At 41.4% G+C, this 12,599-nt stretch overlaps 1 pseudogene across 1 annotated transcript; it reads right to left on the reverse strand.

Annotated features, from left to right (window-relative positions):
• Positions 1 to 8,682: 8,682 nt before the first annotated feature.
• On the reverse strand, positions 8,683 to 9,013 carry LOC309843746 (large ribosomal subunit protein eL33 pseudogene; annotated as a pseudogene). Its single transcript has one exon. The product of its transcript is annotated as a large ribosomal subunit protein eL33 pseudogene (transcript).
• Positions 9,014 to 12,599: the final 3,586 nt, after the last annotated feature.

Consider the following 12,599-nt stretch of genomic DNA (forward strand, 5'->3'; position numbering starts at 1 on the left):
GTAGGAAAGATTTCTTAAATAAGACACAAAGAGAAGTTGTTATAAAGAAATGGACTGATAAATTGATTCAAATATAGTAATTTCTACTCATCTAAAGAACCATTACAACAGTGAAACATTGGAGTGCCTGGCTGACTTAGCAGGTAGAGCCTGTGACTCTTGCTCTCAGGGCTGTGGATTTGAGCCCCACACCGGGTGTGGAGGTTACTTAAAAATAAAATCTTAAATAAAAAGAACAGTGAAAAAGTTAAAGGTGAGAAAATATAGTCACAGTATATTTAACCACCGATGGACTTAATATCAAACTATACAGAAGAAAAAACTCTTGTAAATCAATAAGAAAAAAGTGGAATACAAGTAGGAGTGGTTTACAAAATTAGATATCCAAATGAGAGTTAAGAAAAGGTGCTCAGTCTCATTAATAATCAGGGAAATGCAAATTAAAACTGCAGGGAGATGCTTGAACACACATCCACTGGACATTTTCCTTGTTATCATCACACCACAGCTTTATCAAGGGAATGCAGCCTGGAGTTAATTCCCAAGAAGGACCAAAAGGGACAAAAGTGTAAATCCTGCCTTCACAGAGTTTACAGTTTTACTGAGGAGAGAAAAGGACATTTGATGAATAATTGCCATGTTCCCACAAAGCATAAATGGCAGTCTAGTTCCTAAAGAAAAACCTTTCTTTTTGAAGGGGTTGACCTCATTGCAGAATCTAGACATACCCCACTGTACACACAAACACGAACACACACAAGACACAAACATGAGACAAAAACACACACAATAGTCACTTAAAAAAACAACGGCAGGGCGCCTGGGCGGCTCAGTGGGTTAAGCCGCTGCCTTCGGCTCAGGTCATGATCTCAGGGACCTGGGATCGAGTCCCACATCCGGCTCTCTGCTCAGGAGGGAGCCTGCTTCCTCCTCTCTCTCCCTCTGCCTGCCTCTCTGCCTACTTGTGATCTCTCTCTGTCAAATAAATAATAAAATCTTAAAAAAAAAAAAAAAACAACAACCATCCAACTATCAAAATGGTAACCAGTGGGAAGGGGTGTGAGTGAGTGAGTGAGTGTGTAAGGGGTCACACTGACACCCTGCTTCTGGGCGTGTAAACTCGCACAGCCCTTCTGAGGGACAATTCGGCCTAATGAATGAGAAATCAGGAAGTACAAATCTTTTGACTTAAGAATTCTACTTCCAAGAGCACCTGGGTGGTCCATTAGGTTAAGCGTCTGCCTTCTTCTTAGGTCATGATCCCAGGGTCCTTGGATCCAGCCCCACCGCCCCAGATCAGGCTCCCTGCTTAGTCTGGGGGGGGGGGGGTGGACTCTGTTTCTTCCTCTCCCACTGCTTGTACTCCTCTCTCTCTCTCTCAAATAGATAAATAAAATCTTAAAAAAAAAAAAAAGGAATTCTACTTCCAGGACTGTCCCCCAGCAAGATCACCAGACAAATGTCTACAGATGCATGTACAAGAATGGAATTTAGACTGGGGTCTAAACTATGATATACCCATACTCTATGTGGTTATTGGAGTTCAGTTCTAGGCAAATATTTAATGATATGGGAAAATGCTTATGACATATTAAATGACAAAAGCCATTTGCAAAAGAGTAGACATTATATGAACCCAAGTTGATCTTGTGTATGTTCACAGTGACCTCCTCCTCATTTTATCTTGGGTCACTCGTTCTGAGGGAGCCAGTTGCCTTCTTGAGAAGACCTCTGGGAAGCCTGTGGAGAGGCCTGTGTGATGAGCACCTATGGTCTCCAACCAGCAGCCCCCCAGCAAGTCAACAGGGAAACAGCATGTCCAGCCCCAGTCAAGCCTTCCTGTGACCCGAGCAGCACCAACAAGCTGACTTCCAGCATCCTGAGAGATCCTGAGCCCCAACCACCAGATGGTCATGGGCAATTTTAAAATGTTATTGTAATCTGGTGAACTTTGGGCGATCTGTTGTGAAGCAGTGGGTAATTTATACGCCCTATGACCCCAGCGGCAATGTGGATCTCTTCCCCTAAGTATTTTCTGGTTCTTAGGTCATGGAGGTAGGCCTGGTGGCTGAGAACACAGGCTTTAGAGATCCACCGGGCTCATCACACACGCCCTGAGGCCACCGAGTTGTCGTCCCTCCTCCGGCAAGGGCTCAAATTCTCAGAGCTTCCGTCTTCTTTGTAAAATGGAAATGTGACTCATTCCGCCGAGTATGTGGCTCTGAGAGAGCAGAGACTGGTTTCCCTCCCCACTCATTGCTGTTCGGATCCAACCCCCCAGGCTCTGGGCCTCCAAATCCAGGTCACAGCTCTCCCTCTGCTCTTTGGACAGCGGGTTTACTCTGTGAGGCAGTTGGCCAGCACGAACATCCCTGTAGCCGGGTCCGCCTCTCTGGTCAGGGGCTAGAGTCTTCGGGCTGCAGCTCCGGGAGACCCTCAGCAGCCTCCCCTGGGACTGCCACCCTCCTTAGCGAAGCTGTCTCTGTGGGCAGAGCCCACCCCACCCCTACCCCCTAGGCGCCATCTTCAGTTGCCTCTTGAGCACCTGAGCCATGCAGATTACTGGGCAGGTCGAAAGCTCCTATCCTCTGAGAGGAGAAAAGCAAGGGTGTGTCCATGGAGATAGGGGTACAGGGCCAGAGGAGCCCAAGGGCTGTGGGAACCCAGAGGAGGGAGCTCCAAACAGCCTGAGGTGAGGAGCGGAGGGGAGGCAAGGGCAGTGTGTGTGGAACGTGGGAGGAGTGCAGGGAAGAGTGATGAGCTTCTCTCCTTCCCTCTTGTCTGACCGCAAAGCAGACACTCTGCCATATACCCAAGTTCTTACGCTTATTCTCACCCCTGGAGCTTCTTTACCTAATGAGGTGACCCAAAACTATTCCTGAGGGATCTGAGCTCTTAGGGATGTTGCTTATGTTGGATTTCTTTCATCTTCCATTTACTTTACCATTAGACATAGCCATGCCAGGAAGAGCCTCTGAGGACTTTCCAGCCCCTCATGGTGTGGCTTTAACGACATCTCCTTTTGGAAGTTAGGGTCGGTCATGCTATTTAAAATTCTTATTTGTTCAGTGGAGCCCCAAAGGAGCCAAGGAAGGGTCTCAAATTCTAATTTTTTAAAGAGATTTTATTTATTTATTTATTTGAAACAGAGATAGAGAGAGGAGAAGGGGCAGTGGGAGAGGGAGAAGCAGCTCCCCACTGAGCAGGGAGTGGGGCTTGATGCCAGAACCCTGAGATCATGACCTGAGCCAAAGGCAGATGCTTAACAGACTGAGCCACCCAGGTGCCCCTCAAATTCTAATTTAATTTAAATTAACTAAATTCTTTCAGAGAAGAATTACCTTGAGTAACCCAGACTACTTAAATAACAGAGTCCCAAACTGTGGGGGTATACAGGCAAATGTCTTGGGGGCACCTAGGTTGTTCAGACAGTTGAGTGTCTGACTCTTAATTTTGGCTCAGGTTGTGATCTTGGGGTTGTGGGATCGAGCCCCGCATGGGGCTCCGTACTCAATGGGGAGTCTACTTGGGGGATTTTCTCTCTCCTCTCTCTCTGCCCCTCCCCCCTACATGATCTCTCCCTAACATAATAAATAAATCTTTGAAAAAATGTCTTGGGAGTTGGTCATTAGTTCTATAGTGAGGGAGTGATTTCCCTTCAACCCCCAAACCCCAGTATTCTGCCTAAGAGGGAAAAACAGCATCATGTATTGATTCGGGACATATACAATTCTACAATACACTGTTTTGTGTAGAACAGAAATCCAGTTTTGTAGATATTGTCTCGTATCTGGTGGGGTTATAGTCTTTGTCCGGCTATTCCATTGTCCTAAAAGACCAGCTACTTTGAAGTGATCAGGAACATGGTAAAACGCATGAGTCCCATGGCTATTATTAGCCCATTGTATTACTTTTCTTCATGCTGTAACATAAGTTCCTTTTTCTTTTTGAAATACATTTCTTGGTCTGTAACAATGTTGAGGGAAAGTCTATAGATCGTGCTCCCAACAAAGACATGGCAGCTAGGGAAGGAAAATTCATTTGCAGATTAATGTCTACCCAATAAGGAAAAATAACTGCCACACCCATGGTGAAGGAGGGCCAATGCAGTCAACCTCCACCAGGGGGCAGATTGGTTCTCCCATGTTATAGTGCCATATTGAGAGCACTTGGTAGTGATGCGTAGCAGGATCAGTTTTGGAGCGGTCAATTCCATGCTGTTGAGCCAATGTTCCAATGTTCCATTTTGTCAATGAGTAAGTACTGGTTGGGGAGATTTATTATTGAAAACTTCCTCTGCAAAGCATGGCCTAGTGGGGACTATTCCCATGAAACACAAATATCTCAGCATTCAGGGCCCATTCTTTTTTTTTTTTTTAAATTAACATATAATATATTATTTATTTCAGGGGTACAGATCCGTGATTCAACAGTCTTAAACAAGTCACAGAGCCCGCCATAGCACATACCCTCCACAATGTCCATAACCCAGCCACCCTATCCCTTCCCCCTACCCCCCAACAACCCTCAGTTTGTTTCCTGAGATTAAGACTCTCTTATGGTTTGTCTCCCTCTCTGGTTTCATTTTGTTTCATTTTCCCCTCCCTTCCCCTATGATCCTCTGTCTTGTTTCTCAGATTCCACATATCAGTAAAATCATATGGTAACTGTCTTTCTCTGATTGACTTATTTCACTCAGCATAATACCTTCTAGTTCCATCCACATTGGTGCAAATGGCAAGATTTCATTTTTGATGGCTGTGTAATATTCCAGTGTGCTTGTTTGTGTGTGTGTGTGTGTGTGTGTGTGTGTACACCACATCTTCTTTATCCATCTGTTGATGGACATCTAGGCTCTTTCCATTGTTTGACTATTGTGGACATTTCTGCTATAAACATTGGGGTGCATGTGCCTCTTCAGATCACTACATTTGTATCTTTGGGGTAAATGCCCGGTAGTGTGATTGTTGGGTCTTAGGGTAGCTCTATTTTCAACTTTTTGAGAAAGTGCCATACTGTTTTCCAGAGTGGCTGCACCAGCTTGCATTCCCACCAACAGTGTAGGAGGGTTCCCCTTTCTCTGCATCCTTGCCAACCTCTGTTATTTTCTGACTTATTAGTTTTAGCCATTCTGACTGGTGTGAGGGGATATCTCATTGAGGTTTTGATTTGTATTTCCCTGATGCCAAGGGATGTTGAGCACTTTTTCACATGTCTGTTGGCCATTTGGATTTCTTCTTTAAAGAAATGTCTGTTCATGTCTTCTGCCCATTTCTTGATTGGATTATTTGTTCTTTAAGTGTTAAGTTTTATAAGTTCTTTATAGATTTTGGATACTAGCTCTTTATCTGATATGTTATTTGCAAATATTTTCTCCCATTCTCTTGGTTTCTTTTGGTTTTGTTGACTGTTTCCTTTGCTGTGCAAAAGGTTTTGATCTTGATGAAATCCCAATAGTTCATTTTTGCCCTTGCTTCCCTTACCTTTGGCGATGTTTCTAGGAAGAAGTTGCTGCGTCTGAGGTTGAAGAGGTTGCTGCCTGTGTTCTCCTCAAGGATTTTGATGGATTCCTGTCTCACACTGAGGTTTTTCATCCATTTTGAGTCTATTTTCGTGTGTGGTGTAAGGAAATGGTCCGGTTTCATTCTTCAAGAGAAAAAAATTTACTGAAGAGACTGTCTTTTTTCCATTGGACATTCTTTCCTGGTTTGTCAAAGATTAGTTGACCATGGAGTTGAGGTCCATTTCTGGCTCTCTATTCTGTTCCATTGATCTATGTGTCTGTTTTTGTGCCAGTACCATACTGTCTTGATGATGACAGCTTTGTAATAGAGCCTAAAGTCTGGAATTGTGATGCCACCAGCTTTGCTTTTCTTTTTCAACACTCCTCTCACTATTCGGGGTCTTTTTTGGTTCCATATAAATTTTAGGGTTATTTGTTCCATTTCTTTGAAAAAAGTTGTTGGTATTTTGATAGGGATTGTATTAAATGTGTTAGATTGAGCTAGGTAGCATAGACATTTTCACAATATTTATTTTTCCAACCCATGAGCATGGAGCGTTTTTCCATTTCTTTGTGTCTTCCTCAATTTCTTTCAAGAGTACTCTATAGTTTTCTGAGTACAGATTCCTTGCCTCTTTGGTTAGATTTATTCCTAGGTATCTCATGGTTTTGGGTGCCATCGTAAATGGGATTTACATTCTTTTCTTAATTTCTTAAAATCTTAATTTGTCTTTCTTCTGTCTTGCTGTTGGTGTATAGAAATGCAACTGATTTCTGTGCATTGATGTTATATTCTGACACTTAACTGAATTTCTTTATGAGTTCTAGCATTTTGGAGTAGAGTCTTTTTTGGGTTTTCCACATAAAGTATCATATCATTTGCAAAGAGTGAGAGTTTGACTTCTTCTTTGCCAATTCGGATGCCTTTTATTTCTTTTTGTTGCCTGATTGCCGTGGCTAGGATTCAGGGCCCATTCTACCTCTTTACCTAACCTTCTTGTTATCGCTTTTTAAATCTTATCACTTCCAAATTCCTGACCACTGACTTTAGCGATCACCCATAAATCAGGAGAGAGTCTTGTCTCACATGATCTTTCCTTTGGGCAAAGAGGACCCCGCAATGATGTGCTGCCTGGATTTCTGTGCTTTGGGAGGACTTCACCCTTCCACTGTCCTTCAGGGCACCACTGAATAGGGCTATACCCATATAGCTGGTGGGAGCTTGTCATTCAGAGGCATCTGAGCACCAGACTTCAAACAATGCTTTCCTCCTTAGTCTTCAGGTCATAGGGCAGTTGAAGGGGGAAGTATGCTAAGAGCAAGCACACTGGGTCGGGGAGCCACCTGCTCAGGAAGATTATTTGTGTCTCCAAGACTTGCATGAGCCTGATCCCATCTATTTGGCACTGGAATGGTCAGAAATCCTCCCCTTTGTAGTCTCATACCCCAGAAAATACTTGCCTCCAGAATAGGGTATAGCATTGCTCTAAATTTGCCACAGACACACTGAGTACCACCGACTCCACGGGATCATAAGGGCCAAGGGTCCCAGGGGATGTTGAGATGGTCCGGACTCTGGTTCTAAATCATGGCCCAGAACAGGAGAGTTGACATAGTTTTGAGGCATGGTGCTAAAGATATGTTCAGGTCCTTGTTATAAGTAAGCTCTGTCTGGATCTTTCTAGGGTCATGAAAATGTTCTGGAATTAGAAAAATGACTGTGGGATGCTTGGGTGGCTCAGGTGTTAAGCGTCTGCCTTTGCCTTGGGTCAAAGGGTTCTTGGATTGAGCCCCTCAATGGGCTCCCTGCTTGGCCTGTTTCTCCCTCTCCCACTCCCCCTGCTTGTGTTACCTCTCTTGCCCTGTCTCTCTGTCAAATAAATAAATAAATAAATAAATAATGTTTTTTGAAAAATAGAAAAACGAACTGCACAATTTTGGGAATATACTAAAAATTACTGAATTTCATGCTCTAAATGTGTGGACTTTATGATATGCAAGTCATACATTGATTTAAAGGAAAACTTCTGGCATTCACCATTTCTTTGCCATATTAATAACTGAATACAAAGCCCTAGGGTTTATGATAATCTGTACCAGTAAAGAAAGGATACATGGACAATCCGTAGTCAACAAAACACCTTGTTTTGTTTTGTTTTGTTTTTGTAAGATTTAAAAAAATTTTTTGAAGGGCGCCTGGGTGGCTCAGTCAGTTAAGCATCTACCTTCAGCTCAGATCATGATCACAGGGTCCTGGAATTCAGCCCCAGAATGAGCCCTACATCAGGCTCCCTGCTCAGCGGGGAGCCTGCTTCTCCCTTTCCATCTCCCCACTCTCATGCTCCCTCTCACTCACTCTTTCTCTCAAATAAATAAATAAATAATCTTAAAAAAATTTTTAAAAAAATAATCCCTACACCCAACATGGGGGCTGAAATTTACTACCTCGAGATCAAGAGTTATATGCTCTTCCACTAGACCATTTAGATGGTTTAAATTCACATGTTCTTAAACTTCCCAATCCTTACAAATCAGTTGTCTTGTCTACAGGCTAAACACATGAAATATATGAAGCTATGACAGGCTTTGATTACATCTCTGATGTCTTTGATGGTGATATTAATCTTCGAGTTTCAACAGGAATGCAGGATAGCTTTTTAAAAAACTTATAGTCACAATTATGCATATTATATCTACAGGATTTATTTATCTTATAACCAGAAGTTTATACCGTTTTCATTTGTAGATTTCACATTTAAGTGGGATCACCCAGTGTCTTTCTCTGTCTGATTTATTTTATTTAGTGTAATGCCCTCAGGTTCCATTCTTATTGTTACAAATATCAGGATTTCTTTTTGATGACTGAATAACATTCCATTCTGTCTATCTATCACAGTTCCTTTATCCATTCATCCACCAACAGACACTCAGGTTGTTTCCAAGTCGTAGCTATTATAAATAATGCTCCAGTGAACAAGGGGGTGAAGGTACCTTTTTTATTATTGTAATGTTCAGTTAGCCACCATGTAGTACAGTACATCATTTGTTTTTGATGTGGTGGTCAACGATTCACTAGTTGTGTATAACCCCCAGTGCTCATCAAAACATGCGCCCTCCTTAATACGCATCTGAAGGTAGCTTTTCCCCCCACACCTTTATTTATTTACTTTTCTTTAAGTTTAAATCCGTGAGGGGTACAGCATCATACAGTTTCTATGGCCAATGGCTTTAGGAGGAAGGTTGCTTTGGAATTTGGCATGAACCATGCCATGGTGTCCATGAGGAAGAATTGCTTTTCCCCAGATTACTCTGGTTTTGTTTGGTTTGCCACCAGGAGTCACTGTGTTGTTCTTTGCTTTGTACACAAAAACACAACTCTTGCCTAGATGGAATTCATTTTCATCTTGAGCATAAACACCTTCAATTTCAAGAAGAACTGTGTACTCCCTGGCCCCAGAGACCCCGCTTCTAGCCAGCAAAAATGGTCTTGGACCCTAGCCTTCCAGACATGATTTGGTGCATTAGGAGTCCTGCTTCCAGCAGGTGGGCAACGTACATCTATGACTCCGAGAAGGCCCAGGAAGCAACACCAATTACAGAAGCGCCCATTCTCCAGGCGTCTGGGGACCAGCACTATCAGTTCCACATCTCCTCAATCTTGTCCTCTCTGTTGCTGGAATCCATAGAAATCACTGGCTGGCTTAGCCTCGGAGCCACACCGGTGGCCCTCCAAGGCATATGGTTGAGCTCACCACACTTAATTGCTGAAGGTATCACTACTAAGATAGTGATTTCATTTCCTTCAGGTAAATGACCAGAAGTGGAATTACTGGATAATATAGTAATTCCACGTTAAAAAATTTTTTTGAGGAAACTCTATGCTGTTCTTCATAGTGACTGCTCCAATTTTCATTCCCACTAACAGAGCATGAAGGTTCCCGTCTCTCCGCAGCCTTGCCAACACATGTTATTTCTTATTTTTTGTTTTGAACAACAGGCATGGATGATCTCTCATTGTGGTTTTGGGTTTCATTTCTCTGGGTGTTAGTAATATTGAGCTCTTCCTTATAGATCTTTTGCCTATCTTTTTTATGAAAAAGACCTATTCAGACAATGCTTGGTATGATTTAGAATTTTAAAATTTATTTTTAAAATTTATTAAAATTTATTAAAACTTGTTTTGTGCTCTGATATATTGTTCCTACTGGATAATATTCTGTGTGCACTTAAGAAAATAGTGTATTGTGCGGTTGGGTGGATGTTCTGTACATGTCTTCTAGGTTCAGTCAGTCCAAGGTATTATCTAAGTCCTTTATTTACTTGTTTATCTTCTATCTGGCTGTTCTATCCATTATTGAAAATGAAATTTTGGTTTTCTTTATTTTGAAGCTATTTCTACCTTCAATGTTCCCTTCATATGAATGTTCCCTTCACATGTTTAGGAGCGCTAATCCTTGGTACTTATATATTCATAATTGTTATATCTTGTTTTGTACTTTATTAATATATAACATCCTTCTTTGTCTTCTGTAAACTTTTTTGATTTAAAGTTTATTTGTCTGACAGTAATATAGACACTCTGCTCTGTTTGGGCCACTACTGGCAAAGAATATCTTTTTCTGTCTTTTCTTGTCCCTTTTAATTTGTTTTTAGCAATCTCTGCACTCAGCGTGGGGCTCAAACTTACATCGGCCCTGAGAGCAAGAGTCACATGCTCTCCCAACTGAGCCATCCAGGCACTCCCAGCTTTTCATTTTCAACCTATATATGTCTTTAAATTTAGGGTCTCTTGTAGACAGCTTATGATTAGATCCTGCTTGCTTTTCCAGCTTTTCTAAGGAATAATGGACAAACGGAATTGTAAGGTATTTAAAAGGTGGATTGTGAGGATCTGCTATGCATACACACTATGAAGATTCCTCCCATCTAGATAATTAACATATCCGTTGCCTCGCATATTTATGAGTTTGTGTGTGTGTGTGTGCATGAACATTTAAGCTCTACTCTCTTTGCAAATTTACATTATGAAGCACAGTGTTATCAACCCTAGTCCCCATGTTATTCTTTAGATCCTCGACCTTATTAATCCTACTGCTGAAACTTTTTTTTTAAACCATTTTGGAAGTCCATGTCTTTTGATTGGAAAGTTGAATCCATTTACATTTAGAGCAATTAATTATATGAAAGAACTTACTATTGCTATCTTGTGATAGGTTTTCTGTATGCCTTATAGTTTTTTGTCCATTATTGCCCCCATGACTACCTTCTTTTTCATTCTTGTAGTGATATATTTGATTCCCTTCTCCTTTATTTTTGTGTATACTCTGTAACTGTTTTCTTCGTGGTTAATGTGGGGATTGGATATAACATCCTAAAGTTATAACAATTTTTTAAAAAGATGTTATTTATTTAGAGAGAGAGAAAGGTTGCACAAGTACGCACAGGGCAGAGGGAGAGGGAGAATCTCAAGCAGACGTCACACTGAGCACAGAGCCCAATGAGATTGAGCCCAATCTCATGACCCTGAGATTATGACCTGAGCTGAAATCAAGAGTCAGATGCCCAACTGACTGAGACACCCAGGCATCCCTAAAGCTATAGCAATTTACTTTAAACTCATATAACTTCAGAGCACCTGTGTGGCTCAGTTGGTTAAGCATCTGCCTTTGTTTCAGGTCATGATCCCAGGGTGCTGAGATCAACTGTGGCTTTAGGCTCCCGGCGCAGTAGGGAGTCTACTTCTCCCTCTACCTCACCCTCCTGCTTGTGCGCGTGCTCTCTCTCTCTCTCTCTCTCTTGCTCTTTCTCTCAAATAAATAAATAAAGTTTTTAAAAAAATAAATAAACAATAATAATAAATTTAAATAAATAAACTCATACAACTTTGCTTCGGTTGAATACAAAACCTTTTCTTCCCTGCAGGTCCACTCCCTTCTACTTTATGTCACAAATCACATCTTTGTTTTTTTTTTTTTAATCCTTTTAAATTATTTTTTAAAGATTTTATTTATTTATTTCACAGAGATCGCAAGTAGGTAGAGAGGCAGGCAGAGAGAGAGAGGAAGCAGGCTCCCCGCTGAGCGGAGAGCCCGATGCGGAACTTGATCCCAGGTCTCTGAGATCATGACCTGAGCTGAAGGCAGAGGTTTAACCCACTGAGCCACCCAGGCCCCCCACAAATCACATTAAATATTGTGTATCCATTAACAGAGATTTATGATTATTTTAATGCTTTTGTCACCAAAATTATAGTATTACTGTTTTTTATATGTATCCATTTATTTACCTTTACTGGAGAACTTTATATTTTCATATAGCTTTGAGCTCCTGTCTGGCATCCTTTCAATTCATTTTGAAGGATTCCCTTTAACCCTTCTGTGGAGCATGGCTAGTATCCACAAACTTCCTCAGCTTCTGTTTATCTGAAGTGTCTTAATTTCTCTTTCTCTCTCTCTCTCTCTCTCTCTCTTTTTTTAGGACAGCTTTGCTGAATATAGAATTCTTCACTGATAGGGTTGTTTTTTTTTTTTTTTTTTTTTTGTCTTGTCTTGTCTTCTAACAGTTTAAATATACCACCCTACTTCTTTTTGGCCAGCAAAGTTTCTGCTGAAAAATCCATTGATCATCTTGAGGTTCCTTTGACATAATGAGTTGATTTATTCTTGCTTGTTTAAAGAATCCTTCTGTCTTTGACAGTCTGGTTTTGATGTGTCTCAGGGTGGGTTTCTTTAGGTTCCTCTCAGATGGAGCTTTTGAGCTTGAATTAGTAAATATATATCTTTCTTCAAATTTGGGGAGTTTGGGGCTATTATTCCTTCAAATGATACTTGTGCCCCCTTTCTTTCTCTTCTTCTCGGGCTCCCATAATGTGGATACTAATCTTCCAGATGTCTACATAAGTCTTTTAGACTCTGTTCACTTTTTTTCTTTTCTGCTCCTCACACTTGACAGTTTCAAATGGTTTGTTTTCTAATCTGCTGATTCTTTCTTCCGCCTATTAAAGTCTGTTATTGAACCTCTTCCACTGATGCCAACTTGTTTTGGGCTCCCAGACCCAATTCCAATGTCGGGGAGGGTTCCCTTCCCCACTACCAAC

Source organism: Mustela nivalis (assembly GCF_964662115.1).
Source record: "Mustela nivalis genome assembly, chromosome: 11".
Classification (NCBI taxonomy): Eukaryota; Metazoa; Chordata; class Mammalia; order Carnivora; family Mustelidae; genus Mustela; species Mustela nivalis.